Raw genomic sequence first — 5355 nt, 5'->3', positions numbered from 1 at the left:
CCCTAAACAGGTGTTGCTGGAGGAAAGAGGGACAGGAGGAAGGAAAACTTCCCAGTGTAGACAAGCTGTCCATTTCTTCTGTGGAAGCTGACAGCTCCTGTGTGAGGTGTCCCACCTGGAAAGCAGGCTGGTGCTGCAGATCCAAGTGTCCCAGTCCTGTTAGTGGCCCCATGTGGAGATCAAGCTGATTCCATTGTGACAGGGGAAGCTGAGCATTGAATCTATAAAGCTCAAGTTCCAAACCCGAAAATGCTATATAGGCCATATAAATGCATTCTGAGATTAATCTGGTTTTTTTTGCATGAGACTTCTGCCTACTAAAAACAGTGACAGCCACACTAAAGAAACCTCCAGAAACTTGTTTTACAAATTTCAGTATAAAACCTATTAAAATTCTCAATATGTCTCACTTTACTTTTTACAAATTCAAAAACCTCCTCTCACAAGTGCTAATAATTAATAGGGTGCTTTGAACTCCACTGAAAGAAAAAACGTTGGGAGGCTTGAGGTAAGTAACTTTTCAAAGCTTTGATTATTCGTCAAAGAAAAAACTGTTTGAAATATGGCTGGGAAATGGTAAACCATTCAGAAATGGCAGCTGGAACACCCAACACACTCCTGTTTCTTTCTTTTTCAGAAATTATATCTTCTGGCTGTATTAAGCCTTCATTAGTATTTCTCAGGTCTCCTTATATGGTAAATTATATAATAGAAATATGATCAAAGCTCTAAGTACCAAAAATATATTAGCAGCTCTTCTTCGACAGATTTTTCTAGTGGGGATTGTTTCTACCAGATAACTGAAAAAAGTTGGAAATTAGTTGAATATCAGCCTACTGGCAACGGAGTCTAATGATTATTATAATATTTTTCTGCAGCAAGGAGAGTTCATTTCTATATAGAACTTGAACAAATATTTCAACTTAAGCACTGAAGTAGTTCATGGTCTTACAAACTGCCTCAAATTTACTAACAAACCTTTCTCTAATGTCCCCTTGGACTTCCAACTGCTCAGACCGAAATGTACTGATGCTGTCGGTAAGTTCTGGCAAATGTCTTTGTTGAACAAAAGACATTTAAGATTTGTTTACAAACCCATCCTGCAGCACTTGATAAACAACTGCAAACAGCTCTTTCTGGCGTATGAACATCTGCAAGGCTGGGCCCAGTCCCCACACAGTTTTCCACTGACGTTGGAAACCTCCTCATGTTGATAGGAGGAGACAGTGGGCAGATCCCTTTCAGCATGAGGACTGCAATGTCTTCTCCCAAACACTGGAATTCAACTATGCCTATTACAGAATGAGCTCTATTGTTTATACATACTTGAAAATTCAGAAATCGGGACAATTCAACTGAAGAAATTATGTTGGCCTGGAGGATCAGAAGTAACACTGATCTACAGTGTTATTTTAAAGACCAAGATTAAATAATATTGTTCAAGTAATTAGCTGGTTTCTCCTATTTTTAATTTCCTCGTGATAAATCCAGTGAATCAGAAGTTCCAGTTATCAAAAAAGCCTATAAAGACAAAAAAATTAGGTTCTTATTTAGTTCAGCTTTTTATTTAACAGTTAAGGCTACCCTAAAAGAAAGCAGTATGTTCTTGATACTAGAATGTTTTCATGTCATATGTGATTAAATATTTTTAAAAGAATAACAATCCTTTTTCAAAAGAATAATCAAAAACTGTCTTTAAAACGGTCCAGCTCAGCACCATCATATTAAAATCCATTAGAAAACACTGCAGAACTTACACAGCTGTTCTATCAGCCTCTCCACTTGCAGATCTCTGAAATAATGATCTCAACACTAAGTGTTTTAGATACACTAATTACTACCCAAGCTTGGAGTGGGGCTTCAGCATTCAACATTGGTTTGCAGCTTTCCTCCCTGAGCCAGGTCACAGCCCAGCTGTGAACACTTTGAAAATTCTAACCACTCCTAATATGAAATGTGACTTCACATCACTCTGCAAGGTACCCATCATGACATGTAAATAAACATAAAAAAACTACACATTCAGCTGGAAACCTGTTTATTCCAATAACAAGGATCTTTGGTCTAAAAACACATATTTATGTCCTGTCCAGTACTGTGAGTAAATGCCTTTTTTCGCTTTCACTATGATTTCAGTCAAGATGACTCAATGAAATATCAGAAATACTAATATCCACAAAATGACTACCAACTGTGGAATAACACATATTAGAACTGTCAATCCAGACTAATATGCAGTTGCCTCAGATAGAAAACTATTACAGAACTCAGAGATAACCTGCACCCTTTGATCATTCAGGCCTCTAGAAGCAAGTCCTCTGAAGGTAATTCAGATGCCTAGAACAGGAATCTGGGGAGAATGAGATAATTAGTGAAATTCTAATTTTTAAAATACTTTCACCTGGTTCACTGGTCAAAAAATTTTGCAAATACAGGCATTCTGTACTCACTTTGACCTAATCCTAAAGCTTCCTTAGTGAAGCTAATAATGTCCTGTTCACTACAGAATTGGAAAAATAATACTGAACTGGTTTTGAAGAAACTTAACCAAACTGGCTTTTTTGCTGTGTCCTGTATCTTCCAAAGGTTTAAGATGCCGAGGTCAGCTAAGCAGAACGACTGGAAATAAAACCAAGAAGCTCCTGAAAGTAACTAACTAGACTTAATGACTCTCATTCTCTTGCATTTTTGAAGATTTAAGTTGCTTCTAAGTTGGATTCCCAGCTTGAGACATGAAGAGCCTGGAAACCCAAACAGGAAAGCATACAAATTCAGGGTTTACTGCAAAAAAGCTGATTTGAGCTGCTTCAAGAAAGCAGGTAGGACTATGGAGCCAATCACAATAGGAAAATGATTGATTAATCCAGAGAAAAGGGAGCTGATTCGCAGCACTCTAATCAAACATCAGAACACAGAAACTATTTTAATGGATTACACCAGATGTCTGCCTAGTCCAGCAAGGAGAGCAGCAGAATATGAACTCTGTAGTAGACAGGTGTGAGGTAATCTACCTTCCCTATTCAGTCCCATTTTACTTGAAATACACAGCTTGGCTTTAACCACAATACAGAAAATAATGCTGAGCCTGACAGTATTATAAAAGCTGATAGCTAAATTGATTTATATGGTTTGAACAAGGTTTAGTCCTTCTGTAGTGGATTCATTCTTCTTGCACTTGTGCAAAATGCAGGTTCCAGAGCTAGATTCATCTCCTAAAGACTGGTCTAGATCTGGCATATGATGAAGACACACTAAGCAGTCAGGAAGCATCAAGCACAAGAACGTTCCCCAGTTTTGTTATGTGTTCAGTAACAGTGTCACCTGGCACTAAGGGGACAAAAAAGGTTTTTTGGGGGATTTCCCAAGGAAAGAATCTACCTGTCACTTTAGTGTCAGCTGACAGTCAGAAAAAAACCAAACCACCCCACCTTTTTTTTTTCCTCCCAGCCTACTTTCCATGTCCTTTCTTAAAAATGGGCCAAGATCACAAGCTTGCTTCCCTTTCTCTGAAAGTTTTGGGTCTTTTTCATGTCTTTGTGGTTCTTCACATTTTTAATTCCTTGTCTGGTTTTTCCAAAACAGAAGGACCTTCAAATTAAACTTGCAAAATGGCCAGACAAACATTGCAAAACTTAAGCAGACCATGTGTCAGGACATGCAACTAAACATGATTTCAGCACCACATTTACGAGAAAATCACTCATTAGTCAGCTGCAACAGTTACAAGTAGAAAAAGTTCTGGGCACTGTTAAAAATAAAAATATTGTAAGGCTGCAGATTCAAATAATACATCAGAGAACACAATGTAAGAGTAAGTTAATCTGGAAACAGTATGAAAGTTACATTACATATTAAAGTTATGACAAGGGCACAGGCAACAGTAACAGGCAGCAAAGGTGACACAGTCAAATGGCCACTTGGAAATTTGTTCCCGGATTCACAGCTCAGGCAGAGCTGATCAGCTGTGTTTAGTAGTGTTGCACAACACAGAGGATGCAAATAATCACCTGACTCATGGACAAGTTCAATGTACAATAAACTTCACAGTGTGGTTTCAGGGCTTCATAAACAGCATGGCTGAACACAGGGAACTCAGGAACCACATGGCCAAACCATTTAGATGTAGACTCTGTAGTATTGTTTCCCAGAACACAACAGCATTTCACATACTTATCACTTTTTTCACCTCAAGTGGCCCAAAAATCCAAAATCAGTTCTGTAGATAATACATATTCATTTGGAGCCACTTCTGAGGCTGAAAAGCAGCAGCACAGCCACTAACACAGCAGGCTGGGAAAATGAACTTCTGGTCCAGGAACCCAGATCATTTATGTGTGGTGCTGTGGGATATTAAATATTCAGCAAAACTGTTATCTTTGTTTCATCTTCAAAATGTTAATATCTCTAATTTTCATAATATATTTTGGGGGCTTTTATTTTCATGTGGGTTGGAAAAGACCTTAACTGTGTTTTGTTAGAACAGGAAAGACCCCCGTACCTAGAAGGTCCTTATCATTTATTAGGAAACACAAAACTTCAGTGTCACAGACAAACTTATCTTCACATACACAGTTAAAACCATTGTTAATACATTCCAAGTGGGAAGAACAACACTTGCCACCTTCCTTAAAGAAATCCTCAGTAACAAGAGTAAGGCCTGGGAGCTGTCAGGGGTGCTGGTCGCTGCCCCTCCGCAGCCTCCGGCTACTTTACACCTCCCGGACAGGTCAAGCAGCATCTGGAGGTCAAACCCCGAGCTATCAGCCTTGTGCTGCACTTTCAGTTCCGGACCTGTGTCTTGACGAATTTTTTTTTCATCCTAATTAAAGCAGGTGGTTGTTTCTTGTGTGAGGGGAGCTCCTCTGCACCACCAGTTTGCTCTGCTTTTCGCCACCGCCACCTTCGCCCCTTCGCGGGAGGATGGAGCAGAGTGCGGGAGGATGGAGCAGGGTACAGGCTGCCCCACCATCATTCTCCGCCCAGCCAGGGCTCAGCCCCGCAGCGCCGGCCGGGTGAGCCGGGCTCTGGCCCTCGCACCTTCCAGCCCACAGCGGGTCAGTCCCCCTCAGGCAGGGCTGGAGCGCCGGGGACTCTTCCCTCTCTCCCTGCTTGAAAGAGCTTTCCCCGTGACCACCTCTTCCCCGGGAAGACGCTCCTCACCCCCCCATGGGAAGGGGCCTTGCCCTTCGCCACAGCTCCCCGGGCAGGAGCCTCTGCGGCGGCCCCTTCGTCACCTCAGTGCCCTCGGCCAGAGGCTCTCCCCTCCCTCTCCCCTGAGAGAAGGGCTCCGTCTCCGCATTCAGTTGCGAGCCAGGCCCCCTCTACCGCCAGAAGCCCCTGGAGAAGGGGGGCTCC

The sequence above is a fragment of the Manacus vitellinus genome, unplaced genomic scaffold, assembly GCF_001715985.3.
Source record: "Manacus vitellinus isolate BGI_N305 unplaced genomic scaffold, ASM171598v3 scaffold_21_pilon, whole genome shotgun sequence".
Lineage (NCBI taxonomy): Eukaryota > Metazoa > Chordata > Aves > Passeriformes > Pipridae > Manacus > Manacus vitellinus.
Note: the sequence above shows the minus strand (reverse complement) of the source record.